This window comes from Trachypithecus francoisi, unplaced genomic scaffold (genome assembly GCF_009764315.1).
Source record: "Trachypithecus francoisi isolate TF-2019V2 unplaced genomic scaffold, Tfra_2.0 Lachesis_group2, whole genome shotgun sequence".
Taxonomy (NCBI): Eukaryota; Metazoa; Chordata; class Mammalia; order Primates; family Cercopithecidae; genus Trachypithecus; species Trachypithecus francoisi.
In genome coordinates, this window is record NW_022681465.1 from 2460033 (window position 1) to 2480459 (window position 20427).

Sequence of the window (20427 nt, forward strand, 5' to 3'; positions counted from 1 at the left end):
TCTGTCCCTAAAGAGGATGTTGGCGTCCAGATGGTGCCCCTTCGATTTCTTCCAGGTCTAACCTATTCATTGGAGAAATATTAGGAGCCCTGCCAGGAGGCAGGAGTGTCTTCCAAGGAGGCGACTTGTCAGTGCTCAGGGCTTCTTTTCATCCAGCCCCGTCTGCATTTTATGTAGAAGAAATCCATTATCATTTCTGGCGCTCTGTCAAGGCCCTTTCCTGGATTCCAGCAGTAAGTCTATTTTTAACTTCCTTTGATTATCGCTCTTAGTTTGGGAAGAGGCATGTTGGACATCTGGGCTTATGTCGCCATCTCTAGAAAAAGGGGTCGTTTGGCTTCTTAGAGACTTATTTCCTTCCTACACATCAAACAAGGAATTTCAGGAACTTAATATCAAACCGGTGATTTTTTTTCCATATAAATACATATTGTATTTTCAACTTACTGATGGAAATGTATGAATATTACCAAACAGAGCTTCCTTTTCATGCTCATAGTCATTGCTGATGTATAAATCATTCATTTTAAAACACACACATACACTCTCTCATACTGTACTGGACACCTGGATTCTTCAACTGGATAGTCACTGACCCCACAGGACAACTCTGCAGCCCCCACCCTCCTATGCTTTAAAGACAGCGTCACGTCCATGGACAAGAGCATGTCTGTGCTATTAGGAAATGTTTCCAAAAGTGAGATCTGGAACAACTGAGGGGAGCCTTCAGATGAGATGCCTGAGGTCTCCCATTTGCCACAATCCCTTTCCCAGTAGGAAACCTGGCAGGGCTTCTTGGCCTGGTACGGATCCCGGCAGAGTTGGGTCGGAGCCCAGCCCTTGACCCTGTAACCTGGTGTGGCCTTCTGGCTGCATCTTTCAGCTTCCCACGGCCAGCCCATTCCTAACTGTGCCTTCTCTAGTCCTACTTGGAATGGAGAGTTGAAAATCCCCTGGTCCTAAGGGAGGGATCAACATTAACTCTCACTTTCTCAAATACACAGGACCTTCCCTGACCTTTTAGCCCTCGAAGCTCTGTAAATACCCACCCCTCCCAGGGGCAAGAAAGCCAGTGAATCTGTGATTTGGTTTTAGGCTCTCCATGCAAAACCAGATGCATTTGTTAGGATTGCTATGCAATAGTTTATTAGTTTCTACAAGAAGGGCACTATGGATTTATAGATGTATAATAGACTTAGACCCACATGTATATACCTACACATATGTACACATACACAGACGCACACAGACACCCCTACCTCACAGAGATATTCTGGGAATTAATGAAATAAATAATAGTTCTTAAAAGCACTTACTTATTGAGACAATATGTTATATAAATATTTGTAAAAGGCTCTATTTCTAGTTTATTAGATAGTTTAGGAGTTATCAGGCAATTAAGGCAAGAGGAATATGTTGCATCCAATTCCAAAAAATATTTGTTGATTGCAACTGATGTTGCTTTAGCAACTCCATTAGTAAAATTGTCTATTCCTAAATCACTGGTAGAAAAGCAAATCAGAGCTAGGCTTGTCACGTTTTCAGATTGTCACATTCCCCTCTGGCCTGGATAAGCCAGGAAATTATTGTATTACACACCAAAAGTATCAGATCAAAACCCATATGGGCACACAGAGCATGAGAATAAATAACATGTGCAAATCCATACTGAGGAGAAGCTTCCTTCTAGAGTTAACGAAACCAAAACCTATAAAACCCATGTATCCAGTTTTATTAGAACCTAATGTGCCAACTATGTACTTTATATTTTGTTGATCACCTATTTATACCTACAAGGTTTTTCTTTTTTTTTTTTTTTTTTGAGGCGGAGTCTCGCTCTGTCGCTGGGACTGGAGTGCAGTGGCCAGATCTCAGTTCACTGCAAGCTGCGCCTCCCGGGTTCCCACCATTCTCCTGCCTCAGCCTCCCGAGTAGCTGGGACTACAGGCGCCCGCCACCTCGCCCGGCTAGATTTTGTATTTTTTTAGTAGAGACGGGGTTTCACCGTGTTAGCCAGGATGGTCTCGATCTCCTGACCTCGTGATCCGCCCGTCTCGGCCTCCCAAAGTGCTGGGATTACAGGCTTGAGCCACCGCGCCCGGCCAAGGTTTTTCTATAGAGTCTTTTCATTAAACCAATGACTTCCTTGATAACAGGCTGGACCTCCACCTTGTCCATTCGTACCCACTATTCCCACCGAGGCTGTGAGTGTCATCGAGCTAGTGGAATAGGCAGAACATTCCTCATGAGTCGACGAATTACACTAATTGATTTCCAACTGTTAATCAACCCTGCTTTTCTGCGATTAAATATATCAAAGCATTATATACATATATATTACTGGATTCAATTTGCTAGTTTTTTATAAAAGATTTGTGTGTCTAGTTTCATGAAGAATATTGTCTTTTTAATTTTTGTAAAAAAGAAAAGATTTTATAAAATAATTCTCAGCACTGTCAGCTTTACAAAATAAGTTGGGAAGCTGCTCTCTCTCTTCTGTATTTCCTGAAAGTGTTTGCAGAAGATTGTCATGGAAGAGAGGACACTACATATTCTAGAAATATTAAGAAGCTACTTTATATCATTTAGAGTTAATTGTCTCCGGGACATGTAGTTCTGTTCCCACTTTCCTTACTCTTTTTAGGAGATTTTTTTTAATAGTTTCAAATAACTAACTTTTGACTTTTTAATTTTTTGTATATTTTTCAATTTTCTATTTAATTGATGTCCACTTTAATTTTTTCTTTTGCTTACAGTAAACCTAATCTACATTTTTTTTCTTGATGTCCACTTTAATCTCTTCTTTTGCTTACACTAAATTTAGTCTACATTTCTTTTTCTAACTTAATTTGGAAACATAGATCAGTAATTTTAAACTTTTCTTCATTATTGGGCAAATATTTTATGATTAGAAAATGATTATTACTTATTAAGATATCTTTAATAAAATTATGCAGAACTTGTGCAGATACACACACGTACACACACACACACACACACACACTCCTCTGTAGATCATTCCAGTTCTTGATGGAAGCAGTGCTAATCCCAGATACCAATGTGTTTGACTTTCATAAAGTGCTCTGGCTCCAGGTGTCGGGCTGGGCGTCTTTGCAGTTTCAGTGGTGCTGTGTGCCACCTCTGTTCTTCTCTGTCTTTCTGTCCTTCCTTTGAGTTCTTAGTGTGCAACATTCTACGCCTCAGGTAGTGTTGGCTGTTTATCAACATGCACACACTCAATTGCTAGACAGGTGTACTGATCTAAACTACAATGGATTCCATGTAAAAAATAATACTAGTCAGAGGTTTTGATGTTGGGTTTATGTGTTTGTGCAAAAGCTCAGTATTTGCCCTAGTGCTGAGGCCATTACTACATGGGGAGCTTTTATTCAAAGTTCCCACATTGCACTTCATCAAAACACAGTCCTTTTTCTTACGAAGGTTTTGAAAACTAAATCATCACAGAGACTGGTCTCTGTGTGGAGGGGATCTAAATAAACTGAGAGGAAATTAGCAGTAACATATTCTATTGCTATAATGATTACCATGCAAATATAGATTATTTTATAAATACAGAGTCCACACCTTTCATGTGTGAAAAGATGATGCATCTCTGAGCATTGCAGAGGCTGCTTCCATGTGGAGGAAGAGCCACACGTTTCTGTGCCCTGCCCATCTGCACCCAGGGTGCTGCTCATAGTCTTCGGTGCAAATGGTTCCTAGTCAGAGATTGTTAATTCCACTCCACGGCTAATATGCAACCCTGTACGCCATACGCCATTTCATAATTCCTAAAAATACAATTTCAGGGAGTTCAGAATTCATCCAACATACATTACTAATAAGACATCCTTCCTTCAAGAAACTGAATGAGCTGGACACAAATAGACGCAAGTAAATCATGAGTGTGCATATGAGTCCCTAGGGTCCCAGCCATTTATGTTCCTTATCGTTGGCGAACCTTTACATTGTCCAGCAACAATGAATCTTTAACATCTGGCATTCAAAGAAGGAGAGGTACAGATTTTCAGCAATCCACACGTAAGGATCTTCGGTGATCAACGCCAACCCCTTCCTCCACTGTCTGTTTGCATCGCACAACAATGCTCGCAGATGAAAAGGGGCCCTGACCCACCAGGGAGCCCTCCAGACAGACGGTTGACCTGTGTGAAACGGTCAATGCAATTGACAAAAGGTGGGAAAAAGATGAGAGAGGTCAAAGATACGAACCTTTCTATTCCATTGGCCCAATCTGGTATCCTGTGAAAGTGAAGGATTTTCAGCACAATATTTAGCTTCCACCAAGATCACCAGACCCAAACTTACTCGTTCATAAAAATGAGTCATTCATTCACTCAACAAACACACACGGCGTACTTGTGTGCCAGGTACTCCTCCAGCTGCTGCAGACCTAGCCTGAAGAAGGGCACTGCTCCCCGTTTAAGCACCTCCTTTGCCAGTGATTCTGTTTTCCTTCCACTGTCAAAGAATCTGGGGGGAGTTCCTCGGTGCCCAGGACTAAGGCTTCTCATGTTTACATCTCAGCTCAGTGTCACCCACAGCAGAGTTAGCGCCACACCCCACACATAGCGCCCTCAGTAAATTCTAGCCATAATTGCTGCATTGACCGGTTGGGGTATCCTTCCTGAGGTCACCGAGGTGCACGTCACTGACATCACAGCACCAGGGACCCTGTAGGGCCGTTCAGCTGTCTGCTCATCTGCCTGGTGTGGTCAGCACCTGGATCACAAACTCTGACCTCCTCATAGTGTGTTCTGTGCTGTCTTCTCAAGCAATGGGGGACAGTCTGCATTCACTGTGGGTGCACTGATGGCTCATTCTTTTGGGTGAAAACAAATGTGTAAACAGCCCGAGAAGCCTTGGGATGGAGTGGATTGAAGACCTCTCGCAGATGTAAAACGCGTGGCTGCAGAGCAATGTGTGGCTGCAGAGGTGCGTGGGGTGTGACGCCTCCACCACTCCGTTCTTGAGTGGGTGGCCCAGTGGGAAGTCAGGCGGGGACTGCTTGTGCTGGGCCTGGGGTTCTCCTGGCTCTGGGCCCCTCATCGTTAGATAATACACAGAAGCTCCTTCATGCGAATGAGTCACTTGGCTAAAATGAAGAAATGAGAAGAGGAAATAACAGTCATGCCTTCCCTTTTTCTAGATAGATAATGGCTACAAATCAACAATAAAATAAACTTTCCATGTGTTAGATCAAGCAAATACGTGCAGAAAACAGAAAGCAGAGGCAAGGTGGCTTTGCTGGAGGGCTTTTGGCAGAGAGACTCTGCCTCCCACAGAAACTACTCCGGTTTCCCAAGCCCAGAGTGTTCTGGGAATAGCAGGGTCATAATTTTGTTTTCAATGGTGTTTAATGGCCTTGCGTTTGATATTCATTTGCTCTTGTTCCTCATGTAAATTCAGTTTCAACTCTGTATAAATGATGATACCGCACTTACGCCAGTCTGAATAACATTGGAAAAATCTCCTTTTGTGCTGTAACTCCCTACGCTGTGGGGAGGCTGGGCTATGAAACGGCGACCACAGGAAGATACTCGCCGCATGTTAGAACCCACAGTGAGCACTCGAGTTTTGCTCCTAAGAACCATAAGAATGTAACTTCTTCTACGGGATATTAAGTACACACATTTAGTGTCGGCATCAAATAGAAATGACCACAAATTGGAAGCTTCTCAGACCATTCATCCATTTTAAAGGCAAATTAAAGTTATATGACAGTAATAAAATGACAAATTTTAAAGGATCCATTAATCATGGAATATATTTCAGTATAAAATTTATCAAAATCATTTATTTGGGATTTTCTCAATTATTCCTAATTTTTCTAATTTTAGAATATTTGGGGCACAGAATTACTGCTTATTAACATGGAAACTGCTGAAATGTTCAGACCTGTGTTCTGTGACATGTGTGTCCCTAAATAATAGACACTCTGTGTGACCTGCTTCTTGATGCTGGTAACGGTAAGTGAGCTATCTTAGTGGGGTTCCGCAAATGGTCAGATCGTCTCTTTTTAGCCTATTTGTATTGACTTACTGCCGCATTCCTCATGCTATATGTTTATTTCCTTATGAACTTGAATGTAGTTAATTCTCTCCTGTGGGTTAGATAAGAGGCTGGCAAATTGTTAGTATAAAAAACCAAATAGCAAATATGTTTAGTGTTGCAGCCTTCACAAGATTCCACTCTGCCTTTGTAATGTGAAATTAGTCACGGACAGTACATGAATGAATGAGAGTCTCCAACGAACTTGACCTCCAGAAGCCGGTTCTGGGCAGCTTCAGCTTGTGGGCCACCTCGCTGACCCCTGAACTTGACCTCCACAGGCCGGTGCTGGCCGGCTTCAGCTTGTGGGCCACCTCACTGATCCCTGAACTTGACCTCCAGAGGCCGGTGCTGGCCGGGTTCAGCTTGTGGGCCACCTCACTGAGCCCCGTGCTGGAGGAATGTGATAATTTCCTGCCTAAGAGGAGCATACGGTGTTGTGGGGAGGAGGGGTTGGGAGAACGAGTCCCAGGAGACCTCACAGGGGCCGGGAGAGGTCAGCCCACGGGAGCCACCAGCATGTGCAGGTACAGGGGACCAAGAGGAGGACAGCCTCATGTTGTGTTTTAAAGACAAGTATTTTATTTAAAATACAACGATGGCCGGGTGCGGCGGCTCATGCCTGTAATCCCAGCACTTTGGGAGGCTGAGATGGGCGGATCACGAGGTCGAGATCGAGACCATCCCAGCCAACATGGTGAAACCCTGTCTCTACTAAAATACAAAAAATTAGCTGGACATGGTGGTGAACAGCTGTGGTCCCAACTACTCGGGAGGCTGAAGAGGGAGAATCTCTTGAACCTGGGAGGCAGAGGTGCAGTGAGCAGAGATGGTGCCACTGCACTCAAGCCTGGGCGACAGCGAGATTCTGTCTGGAAAAAAATACAATTACATGTTATCATTATTCCAATTTTAATTACCAACCAATGAAAACAAAATGAACTAGGAAATTCACTGACAAAAGTTAGACAGAAGCAGTAAACACTGGAGCTCAGCCTCTGGGGTATTTTCCAGTCGTGTATTGCTGCTATTTTCATGCTAAGTGCCAACTGAGGCTGGAATGTGTGCAGGTGCACAGCTAGGCATCAGGCAGGTGGCCATGCGCCAGGTGAACTGGGTCATCAGCTTCATGATGCTGGCCTTCTGGTAGGAGAACGGGAATGAACATACAAGTGAGGCACCTGGGTCAGGGTGTGTGCTATGGGAATACAGAGCAAGCTAGGAGGACCTGGGGCAGCAAGAACAAAATCCCCAAACCAAGTATATCTCTTGCTGTGTCAGAGAAGAGTGGAGGCCAGGAGAGCCAGAGCAGAGAGCAGAGAGGAGAGTGTGGGACGTTGAGACCAGGCAGGGCAGGGTGGGTCTATGGATTGCATGTAAATGAGATGAGAGCCAAGCAGGATTTTGCACCAAGGAGGAAACCTCATCAGCCTAATAAGAGCTCATGCTGGCTGATGTGTGGAGGGCCAGCTCTGGAGAGGCATGTGTGGATGCAGGGCAGAGGTAAGGGTCTCTTAGGGTGGCCCAGGTGGCCGGCAATGGTGGCCTGACCCCAGGGTGTGAATGACGTCTCATGAGTCCATCTAGGGAGCCTGGATGTTCCCACCCCAGGGGCCCCATCTTTCAGGATGCCTGAGACTCAGCTGCTGACGACAATCACAGACTCCCCGCCCCACCCCGTGATTTGCCTACCCCTGTGTAACAAACCAACCCCACACTGTGAAGCTGGAAAGAGCAAGTGTTCATCTCACACAGTTCCTGGGGGAGGCTGGAATCCAGAATGGCTTAGCCACATGATTGTGGCTTGGAGCTTCTCAGGAAGTCAGAGTCAACTTCAGGCGCCCTGAAGGGTCTGCTACCAGAGTGGCCCCTTATGCGACTGTGTGGGAGCCTCAGTGCCTCAGCACGTGGCCTCTCCCCAGGGCTGCTTGAGCATCCTCGTGACACAGTCACTGGCTTCCCCGAGTAAATGATCCACACCAGGCAGAGGCCACGATGTGGTTTGTGACCTGGGCTGGCAGGACCACACCGTCACTCTGTGCCTGCTGCCATCACACAGACCAAGCCTAATACCCTGGGGCTGCCTGAGGGCATGACACAAGGAGGCTGTACTCCCAGGGCCACCCTCAAGGTGAACAACTGCCCTCCCAATTCTCATTGGTCAGGTCTGAGTTGAGGCCCAGAGGTCTGCATGTTAAACAAGAGGCCGTTTTATTTTGATTCAGAGAACGTTTGGATCTTGCTTTGAGAAACTCCAGTGTGGGACGAAGACGTCCCATTGAAGAATTTGAACTGGAAAGAAGCAGCATGTGAGACTTGAGTTTCAGGAAGAAAATCGTCCTCCCACTACCACGTCCAGCAGCAACCATGCCACAGTTCCCACAGCCCACTCAGACGCTCCACGAGTATCATATGCCATCAGCTCAGGTCTATTTCAAATCAAGCCATCATGGGCTTCCCCAGTGGGAAAACTACCGTAGCTGTATCTTCTCCAGCTCTGGGTATTGCAAGCAGGCCTAAGCCAGTTTGGAACACATAGGTGCTTTGTGGTAGCTAACTATAGCTATTGAACGCTTTGGATGGGTGAGAGTGAACTCACCAATTCCCTAACCTCATAATGTAATTATATTGAAAAAACATTAGACTCAATTAGGCTACACCCGTGAAACCTATTAAATATGCCTTATTAACAAGCAGGTTTAAAAGTTCCTATAACCTGTTCTGTAGGCTTAACGAAGTCCCAGCCACTTCCTTGAAGTGAGATGAGTCTGGACCTTGCAAACAGCAACACTTTTCAAAACCGCTGGGAACAATTTTTTTTTTTGAGATGGAGTCTCACTCTGTCACCCAGGCTGGAGTGTAGTGGTGCAATCTCAGCTCACTGCAAGCTCCGTCTCCCGGGTTCACTCTATTCTCCTGCCTCAGCCTCCTGAGTAGCTGGGACTACAGGCATCTGCCACCACACCCGGCTAATTTTTTGTATTTTTAGTAGTGATGGGGTTTCACAGTGTTAGCCAGGATGGTCTTGATCTCCTGACCTCGTGATCCACCTGCCTCAGCCTCCCAACGTGCTGGGATTACAGGTGTGAGCCACCGTGCCCAGTCGTGCTGGGAACTATTAACAATGACACCAAGACAGTATGTGTAACCAGAAAGTCCCGGGCAGAATAGCAAACATGCTCACTGTGCTGGTGAATTGGATGTGTCAACGGGACTCAATGGTTGCATCAGGTTGCATAGATATCGCTGTGAAGGTATTTCTAGGTGCCATTAGCATTAAATTGGAAGACTTTCAGTATAGCCGAGTACCCTCTGTAACGTGGGTGAGCCTCGTCTAATCAGTGGAAAGCCTTAAGAATAAAGACTCGGGCTGGGCGTGGTGGCTCAAGCCTGTAATCCCAGCACTTTGGGAGGCTGAGACGGGTGGATCACGAGGTCAGGAGATTGAGACCATCCTGGCTAACATGGTGAAACCCCATCTCTACTAAAAAAAAAATACAAAAAACTAGCTGGGTGAGGTGGCGGCACCAGCTACTCGGGAGGCTGAGGCAGGAGAATGGCATAAACCCGGGAGGCGGAGCTTGCAGTGAGCTGAGATCCGGCCACTGCACTCCAGCCTGGGCGACAGAGCGAGACTCCGTCTCAAAACAAAAAAAAAAAAGCAAAGACTTAGGTTTTCCAGGAAGAAGCAATTCTGCCTTAGGGGAGCAGCAGAGAAACTGCCCAGGTTTCCATCCTGCAGGCTTTGGACCCAAGCCTGCAACATCAACTCTGCCCCGAATTTCTAGCCTGCTGGCCTTCCCTGCAAATTTCAGACTCGCAGCCCCAACTACTGTGTGAGCCATTTCCTTAACATCTCTCTCTCTTTTCTCCTCTCTCTCTCAATCTTCCTCTCTTTCTGAATGTATATATCTCCTATTGGTTCTATTTCCCAAGAGAATCCTGACTAAAATATCACCCCATTAGGCAACAGAAACCCCCCAACTCAAGGACTGAACAGAGGGAGGCTTAGCAGGCAAGCCTCAGCTATATCCTCCGGGTTCCAGAGAAGCCGCTGCTGGATTCTTATCCTCTACGTATGCAAGATGGGGAGCATCTCTCAAATGTTTTAACCCATCTGCATAATCTTGAACACAGCTAATTTCCTCAGTGCAAGTGCAGACATTTATAATGTCATCAATCTGGCACACTCCACTATTTTTGCCAATTAAACTCACCTCTGACATGCAAGATGACAACTAGCAAACTTCTGCTGAGGCACAAATGTGAACAATGGCCTTCAGAGAAATGCTAGCTGACCTCCTGGGCTGGTGTTGCATTCTGACCTTTCTTGGGCTGCAACACATTCCCAGAGAGCCTGCTGTCTACACTGCAGCCTGAGAAGGTAACTCACAGTGCTGGGGTTCACCTAAGCTGGAGACTTCAGTTCCTCCCTGTGTGAGCAGTGGAGCAGTGAAGTAGGACTTGCGTATCTTGAACTTTTTTTTTTTTCTTCCTGAATGAGAAAATGAGACTGCAAATCCAGATTCCTCTGTCTGGGTTCACTTGTGCTGTGATCACAGAACACCTGAGAAGAGAATGGAGTATAAAGAGCAAAAATTTGTTTCTCACTGTCCTGGAAACTGCAAGTCAAAGATCCAGACAGCGGCATCTGGTGAGGGCTTTCGTGCTGCAGCCTCACACAGGGGATGGTAGAACATTCCAGAGAGTGTGGGCAGGGATTGAACTCCCTCTTTTATAAGGCACCTGGCCCACCTTCATGGGCAGAGCTCTCACATCCTGATCACATCCAAAGGTCCCACCTCTTAATACTATGACAGTGGCAATAAAATTTCAACATAATCTTGGAGTGGGCAGTCATTCAAAACATCACACCCACACATGAAACGAACTCAACTTTTTAATAGGATGAAGCAGTGTTTGAGGTGAATAAATGATGGGAGCTGTTTTCCCCAGGCCTTATCTTTCTTTGGGGGGTGCACATCTCACAGTTGTACCCCCCTCCAGATTATAGTTAATGGGGGTGCACACCTCACAACGGCATCCCTTCTGTTAAAGTCAGGGTTCTCTAGAGGGACAGAACTAATAGGATAGATAGATATGTGACAGGGAGTTTATTTAGTAGTATTAACTCACACGATCCCAAGGTCCCACAATAGGCCATCTGCAAGGTGAGGAGCAAGGAAATCAATCCAAACCCCAAAGTTGAGGAACGTGGAGTCTGATGTTCAAAAGCAGGAAGCATCCAACATGGGAGAAAGATGTAGGCTGGGAGGCTGGGGTCTGATGTTCAAAAGCAGGAAGCATCCAATATGGGAGAAAGATGTAGGCTGGGAGTCTGGGCCAGTCTAGCCTTTTCACGTTTTTCTGCCTGCTTTATATCCCGGCCCTGCTGGCAGCTGATTAGATGGTGCCCACCCACATGAAGAGGGGGTCTGCCTTTCCCAGCCCACTGGCTCAGATGTTAATCTCCTTTGGCAACACCCTTACGCACACACCAGGATCAGTACTTTCACCCTTAAGCACACACCAGGATCAGTACTTTGTATCCTTTAATCCAATCAAGTTGGCACTCAGTATTAACCATCACACCCTCAGACTGTAGTGAATGGGGGTGCACATCTCGCAGCTGTACCCGCAGATCATAGTGAATGGGGATCACATTACGCAGCTGTATCCCCAGATCATAGTGAATGGGGGATCACATCTCACAGCTGTACCCCCAGATCATAGTGAATGGGGATCCCATTACACAGCTGTACCCCCAGATCATAGTGAATGGGGGATCACATCTCACAGCTGCACCCCCAGATCATGGTTAATGGAGGTCACGTCTCACAGCTCTATCTCCCAGAATCATAGTTAATGGGGTTCACATCTCTCAGCTGTACCCTCCCCAGATCATAGTTAATGGACATCACATCTCACTGCTGCACCCCCCAGATCGTAGATAATGATTCTTATGTGTTTGATTGTGTTCCTCCAAAAGACGTTGAAGTCAAAACCTCAGCACCTGCAAATGCCATCTTTTTTAAAACTAGGACCTTTGCAGATGACCAAGCAAAGGTGAAGTTGTTCAGGGTGAGCTCTGATCCGATAACTGGTATTCATATTAGAAGGGGAAGTTTGGACACAGAGACAGACATATAGAACAGAAAGATGGTGTGAAGCCATGGGGAGAGGACGGCCATCTACGACCCAACGAGAGAGGACTGAAACACCCATTCCTGGAGCCTGCAGAGGAGACAGCCCTGCTAACACCTTGACTTCAGATTCCTGAACTCCAGACCCCAGAGACGTTGCATTTCCGTTGTTTTAAACCTCTCAGCCTGTGGAACTTTGCTGTAGCTGCCCTGGGGAGCTCCCGTGGTGGGAGAGGGTGGCACTGCAGGAGAGGAGCTGGCCTCATGTCTACTCCTCTCACCGGTTATCTCTGCGAGGCTGCAAAGCCATACCTCCCAGGAAGCCCTGGACATTTCCAGCTTAGCAGAAACAGTTCTTTCTTCTTCAATGTCCAGTTCCTTCCCTTTGACGGGTCCTGGTCAGCAGAAGCCTTCATCTTTGATCATAGATGTCTGTAGCTCTCACAGATCAGAGATGGTATTTGAGCTTGACTTTTCCTGAGCAAGAATCTTCTAAGCAGATAGCCTGGAGTACACTGGAGTGATGGAAATGTTTAAGAACCAGGTGGAGGTAGTGCTGGAATGACTTTATGCAATGTGTTGTAAATGTCACTGACCTGTTCATTTAAAACTAGCTAATTTGATATTTTTGAATGTTATCTCAATTATTTTATGACACAGGTGAGTATTGGAATGCAGACAGACCCACCCTCTCTCCCACGACCTCCTTGCCCAGCTCTTATTGAGACAGATTGTGGCCTGCAGGTCACACTGGACACAAGAAGAACAACTCATCTCAAAAAACTAATCTCTTATTAATTTTCTGAAACCTGAATCCAAAAGTAGAATCTGAAGGTCCTAAAGCAATCCCATTAGCCCTGAGAAAAGTCAGCTAACACTAGCAGCTACCTGTGCTTCCAGCTAGAACTTTCCTTCAGCAAAGCAGAGACATCAACACTTGAGCTGTTAATAGAGAAAGTTTAATTTTCCATTCATATTTTCTTTCAATAGAGTCAGTTGGTATCGAGAAAAAAACCTCTCATTTTCTATTTGTGGGTACTTGTTTCCAGAAAAGGTCTTTGTAGGAGAACTGGACTTGTACCTAACTGTACAAAGTATTCAGAATTTAGAAATAAAAATTCTACACTTAAAAAGCAAAGCTGACTGAAATATGTCACCTGTTTCTAGCAACTCTGACATGGAGAGAAATGTCAGGAGCCGCTGCTGATCTGTGGCTGCTGGGAAAGGGGAGGCTCTGAGTGAGCTCCAAAGCTTGCAGCAGCAGAGCTCCTGGCATCCGGGATCTGCAAGCAACTAGAACACGAGAATAACGGTGCATTTCAATTACCCTATAATCACAAGACACAGATGTGTAACCCTAAGAAATCCATAAATCATGGGGGGAGGAAAAATCCTGGGGTCACACATCCTTAACTCCGTACCGCGGAACCCCTGAGCCCAGCTCTGCGGCGTCTCACTGTGTGACCCTGGGCAGAGTATTTAGGCCTCTTCTCCTCCATAAATCAAGGTACTTGTACCTAATTACAGACTTGTCTTGATGATCGAATCAAGCAACCCACAGAAAACACTTAGGACCGTGTCTGGTTTGCAGCGTGTACTCAGAAGAGTATCTCTTGGTATTGTTTAAAATACCAAAAACTTCAAGCCTGCATGATTGGAATAGACGGCACACGATGACAGGACACGTAACAAATGGATTTGAAATTTTAAAGACTCCCAAATTAAATCATGAAATTTCAGGAAACATTGACTTTTGGGTGGAAACGGATTATCGACTCGTTTGTAAAGGTTTGTGGATCTTGTAGGATTCCTGAGCTACATCCTGAGAGATTAACTGGTGATTGTGGTCTACTCTCATTTTGCCAGTGATAAAAACAAATAACAGAAAAAGTCCTTGGTTCCCCTGTTCTCCCAGCAAGCCAGTGGCAGAGATCGATCCCAAATGAGCCCCTAACGTCAGCTGGGGACGGTCTTCCATCCCCACTGCTCAAACCACGGGTCCTGGTGATCTTTCTCCCCTTCACCAACTCCTTTTCTGAAGCTCTCACCCTCTCACGCTGCCCTCCCGAGGTCCTCATTTTACATGCCCTATTTCCTACTGAACGCTTGCTGCACAAGAGTGTTATTTCCCCAACAAGGGGAAAAAAAGTCAGAAGGGAAGGGACCATAGTAACTACTCATTTGATAGGGCCTTAACCTTTCAGCACGGGTCTCTAGAGAAGAGAGAGAGCAGTAAATTGATGAGATGTAAAATGTCTGCTCCAAATCTTCTCCTTTGAACAGAACCCAGAGGAGCTGGCTGGTGAGCAGTAAGTTCTCATCTTTCAAGAACTTTCTATGTTGTCAACTAGCTCCACAAGAGAAGGAGGTGACATCTGCAGGCGGAAGACGGTCTATTGGGCTTTCTCAGGCATCAGCTGTTTCCAGATGGAGGGTCTGTGTGGCTCTGTCTTCAGGCATGTTGAGAAGCTGAAGGCTCTTTCCAAGGTGGAGATTTTGGTAGGTTCTCAGGGTTGTGGACCCCGAGGTTGAGGTAGAACGGTGCAGCTTGCTGAAGAAACCTGGGGGTGCTGTGGAGGTTCTGAGGAGCTAACCCATCCGGTTTGCCTCCTGCTGGGGCCCTGCCCCCACTCTCCATTGCCTCCTCTTGCATCTCAGAGGCTAAGTCACTCCACCACCTTGGAAAACAGGAATCTCTAGCACCCTCCTGCCTTGACTCCCAGGGCCCTGCATTCCCGTCTCACCTTCCTCTGCGCCCACTGTTGCTTCTTCCTTTCTGTTTGGTAAGGCCTTTGGCAGGAACGGGTTCCAGAGTCCTCTGTCTGGGCAGGATCTCCTCCCTTCCTACTCCACAGGGACCCTGTAATTCCGTCACCCTCCCCTGCCCTCGCCCTCTGCCTTCCCTCCAGCCTTGTCCTTTGGACCAATAAACACACTGGAGCCTTTCTGTTCTTAAAACATAAATGTCCCACAATCCAGTCAAATCGTCCTCAGCCCTCCCTCCCTGCACAGTCCCAGAAGAAAAACACTTATTATTCCTCTCTATTTTCTCAGCATTTATCACTCCACTCAACATTGTCTGGCTTCTTTTCCTGGAAACACCAGACACTGCCCTGGCCAAGGTCTTTGTTTTAACTCTAAGTTCAGGGATGCATGTGCAGAAGGTGCAGGTTTCTTACATAGGTATGTGTGTGCCATGGTGGTTTGCTGCACCTATTGACCCATCCTTTATGTTCCCTCCCCTCACCCCACATGCCCCAACAGGCCCTGGTATGTGATGTTCCTCTCCCTATGTCCATGTGTTCTCATTGTTCAACTCCCACTTATGAGTGAGAACATGCAATGTTTGGTTTTCTGTTCCTGTGTTAGTTTGGTAAGGATAATGGCCTCCAGCTCCATCCATGTCCCTGCAAAGGACATGATCTCATTCCTTTTTATGGCTGCGTAGTATTCCATGGTGTATATGTACCACATTTTCTTCATTGAGTCTATCATTGATGGGCATTTGGGTTGGTTCCATGTCTTTGCTATTGTAAATAGCACTGCATTAAACATATGTGTGTGTGTGTCTTTATAGTAGAATGATTTATATTCCTTTGGGTATATACCCAGTAATGGGATTGCTGGGTCAAATGGTATTTCTGGTTCTAGAATCTCGAGGAATTGCTATACTGTCTTCCACAATGGTTGAACTAATTTACACTCCACCAACAGTGTAAAAGTGTTCCTATTTTTCCACAGCCTCACCAGCATCTGTTGTTTATCTGACTTTTTAATAATTGCCATTCTGACTGGCGTAAGATGGTATCTCATTGTGGTTTTGATTTGCATTTCTCTGACAATCGGTGATGTTGAGCTTTTTTTCATATGTTTGTTGGTCACATAAATGTCTTCTTTTGAGAAGTGTCTGTTCATACCCCGGCCAACGTGTCTGGAGAACTCCACCTACCTTAACCCACGAGGTCCTCCCAACCTCGTCTGCCATACTCGCCAAGGCTGGCTGCATGCTGCTTCCTGAAACTTTCTTTTCTGTGGTCTCCAGGTCGCAGCTTTTCATACTTACTCTTTTGTCTTTCTTTCTGGAATCTTCTCCAGCCTTCTCTCCTCCCGCTGTCTGAAAAACTTGGTACGGCCCCGAGTTGCATTTAGGGAAACAACTAACGCAGCTCTGCAAGTGGACAGGCTCCGAGGGATACGTTGGTGGCAGCAAGACCCTGCCATCCTGCCACGGCGTGCTTCCACTGGGCCCCCCTCCCGCACATGCGACAGCAGGTCTGAAGGCATCACGACAAATTCTGAGCTTCTCTGTGTTATGTTTTGCTTCAATCACATCTCAATAGAGAGAGGACACACAAGGAAAATTAGAGCCCATAAACATCCTGACATTCAAGTATTTTTTCACTACTTTATAAGGGCTTTCAGGATTTTAGGATGATAGTTACAGTAATAGAGTCTTCTGAATGATTGCGTTGTCATATTTTTCATATGAAAATATAGTTAAGCCAAATATTTTGAGACACCTAAGTAATCTGGGTATTGAAAATTTTTCTTCTATAGATTATTGTGTGATCCTCATTAAGTTTGTTGTGAGTAATAACTATAGTAGGAACTTGCTGAAGTTTTTGGAAAAGTCTTTGTATAAGTGAACAGCTGGGGGAAAATATATCATGTAAGAGCCTAAAGCTTTAATATTAAGGAATTAAGTTATCCCTTATATGTAGGCAGGGATATTATGGTGAAACCCTATCTCTACTAAAAATACAGAAATTAACTGGGTGTGGTGGCATGCGTCTGTAGTCTCAGCTACTCGGGAGGCTAAGGCAGGAGAATAACTTGAACCTGGGAAGTGGAGGTTGCAGTGAGCCAAGATCTCACCACCGTACTCCAACCTGGCAACAGAGCAATACTCTGTCTCAAAAAAAAAAAAAATTACTTCTGATAGTATTTTTTCTCAATGTATTCAACTTTTTAAGATGCCAGGCTTTTTGTAAACATTATCACATGTAATCCCTCAAGCAACTCTGAGGCTGAAATTATGAACTGCCTGTTTACTGATGAATAAACTGAAAAGAGCTTAAATAACATGTCCAAGATTACCAGGTTGATAGACTATCACAGAAACATCACTCTCTAATTTTCAGAATGACTTTTCATATCAACCATAAGCTGTGAAGGGAGTATTCAAATGATTCTGACTCATCATGTTTAAATTTATAGAACAGAGCCCAATAAACACTATGCCAAACCCAGAGAACCAGTTAAAATCCTGAAAGTGGACTACTGGTGGCTGTTGCAGTTATCTACCTCTTTGTAACAAATTATTACACAGTTAATAGGTTAAAACAACAGCCAGCTTATTATTTTGCTCAGCACTGGCATCAGGAATTTGGACAGGGCTCAGCTGGACCATTCTTCTGCTCCAGGCTGTGTTAACTGAGATCATTTGGTGGATTTTGGCTAGCAAATTACCTGGTCATAAAGTTCAAGACAACTTCTCTCATATACTGTGTATTTTGGTGGGGACAGATGGAAGGCTGGACTTGACCAGGACTTTCAACCAGAGAGCCTACTCATGGTGTCACTGGTCTCTGGCAAGTTAGGCTCAAGCCATTTCAGCTTCTCTCATGGTGGCTCAAGAGTTCCACAGAAAGTGTTTCCAGACACAGAAAGTAGAAGCTGCTGGTTTCTTAAGAATCAGGTCTGATAATTTCTGCCACATTGTTTTGGTCAAAGCAATCACTAAGGCCAGTCAATAATCAAGGAGAGAAAAGGGAATTAAATGCCACCTCCCCACGGGTAAAGACAAAAAAACTGTGGCCATCTTGAATTCACCACAAGGAGCACCAGAGCTGTTCTGATATTCGGCCAACCAAGTACAAGCCTTTGGAGGTCATGTCTACGGAGAACGCATAGGTTACAATCACCACCTCCGTAACACATGCATTCATCTTCTTCCTCACCATGCTTCGTTTAGCATATGTTTTTGTGCATTTGGTTTCCTCTCTAAAAACAAAATGCCTTTACATTGCATAATTAGGTAATTATACTGCCTCTCCTGGGGTAAGTTATTTGGAAAGCCTTCTGCCTTGGAAGAAGTTATTCTCCTTGGATCTCATGTTAAATTTCTACCTCAGTGAATTTAAGACCACCCTCTCCTATGAGTACATATCTATATATATATTTTTTCATATATTAAGCAAAACAAGACAAAAATGCCTCCAAAGCCTACCTGAAGTGAAGCACACAGTCCCACCTGCAGTTAAGGTATGTGTCTTGGCCAATGCATCCTTCAGCCCCAGTTATATTTGCATGTCTGTAGATCAGGAAATTGCTGGAAGTAGTAGGTTTAGACTTGCATGGGCTGGCTTGTCTCAAACTGATATGCAGGGAGGAGCTCTGTTTCTCACTTAAGCAATTGTGACTGCTTCATAAATTAGTTTTGTTAGTTTCTTTGGGACTCTCCTAGATAATGAATTTCATCATCTTTTTTTTTTTTTTCTGCTCATTTTGCTTATCTCACATCACTGGTAGATATTCATCTCCCTGTAACTATATTACCAGACTGTAATTAAACCATGCAATTGAATTCTGACTATCTTCTGATTCCTCCAACATATTATTCTTTAGAGAGGCTGCCCTCAGGATCCCTTGAAGGAATATGCTGGCTCCACAGTTATCCTGACTATGCAAACTCCTCCATGTGAGGTTAGCTTTACCCATCAAAACTGGCTCTCTTATTTGTCTTCAAAAACTAATTTTATTTTCCAGCACCAGCAGTCCAACACACAATTGTGGAGTCTAAGGAGACATGCTTTCTTTCCAGGGAGCAGTTGTTGCGGACACACAGAGTCTGAATTTTCCCTCTTTATGGGGCCATTTTTCATACATATGGCCTCCCAAATGTACCTAGATGCCCAGGAATTATGAATCACATCCACAAAACAACTAATATTTACCCCTCAGAATGGTGGATGATGGAGAAAGAAAAGGACTAGCAGTTCCCACATATGCTGTGGCAGGCAGGTCTCCCATGGAGTTACAGCCATGCTATGGAGTCTCCTCTCTGCCAGAGAGAGAAGGCTGTGACCTCCAGGGCATCTGGCATCTGCAAAACCTGAGAACCAGGTATACTCCCAGGTATGTCTCTTGCATTTGAGAGCAAGATTCCTCCCTCTGCACCCCAAACAGTCTGAGGGCACCCCCTACAGTGCCTGTCATTATCCGAAGGGTCACCCACTGTCCCTCCAAAAGGCAACCACTAACTTTAATTCATTACGATTTGAAAGTACGTGCCATGTGCATTTTGGCAGTTGGAACTGTCGTGATATTAAGTAAGGATAAGTTATTGCAAACCTAGACAAGATGTAAGTCTTCCTAAATATGGAAACTCTGGCGTGCAGCCGTAGGAGTGGGTCACAGAGCGTGATCCTAATGATGACTGTCAACTGCCGCATTTCGGGATTCGGGACAGGTTTGCCCGGGGCACATGTGATGTTCTCTCCATTTCCCTCCCAGCCTTAGTTTTAAATATGGAAAATGTAGCATTTCTCTCCATGTTTCTAGCATATTGATGTTCCTAACTCAAACTATGTCAAGACACCCCTGAGAACTTTTGGGGATTCAATTTTTTCCTCTCTAAGACAGAGAATCCCCATCTTACTTGCATGATACTGTGAGCGCCTTCAGTTATTCTTGTGTGATTTTCAATGGTTCTTTCTTTATAATACAGTGAAATTATTTAAATACAATAAAACAATTCTAAATACGTGTCAAGTATTTATAGAAGTCAATTAATGGCCGGGCATGGTGGCTCACGATTGTAATCTCAGCACTTTGGGAGGCTGAGGGAGGCGAATCACTCAAGGCCAGGAATTCAAGACCAGCCTGACAAACATGGTGAAACCAATTCTTTACTAAAAATACAAAAATTAGCCGGGAGTGGTGGTACATGCCTGTAATCCCAGCTACGCGGGAGGCTGAGGCACGAGAATCACTTGAACCCAGGAGGTTGAGGTTGCAGCAAGCCAAGACTGGGCCACTGCACTCCATCCTGGGCGACAGAGTGAGACTCTGTCAAAAAAAAAAAAAAAGTCAATTTATTGTAAGTAAAGACAATACAATCTGTCTTTTGTTGTTGTTGTTGTTTTTTGAGACAGAGTTTCACTCTGGGTTCAAGTGATTCTCCTGCCTCAGCCTCCGGAGTAGTTGGGACTAC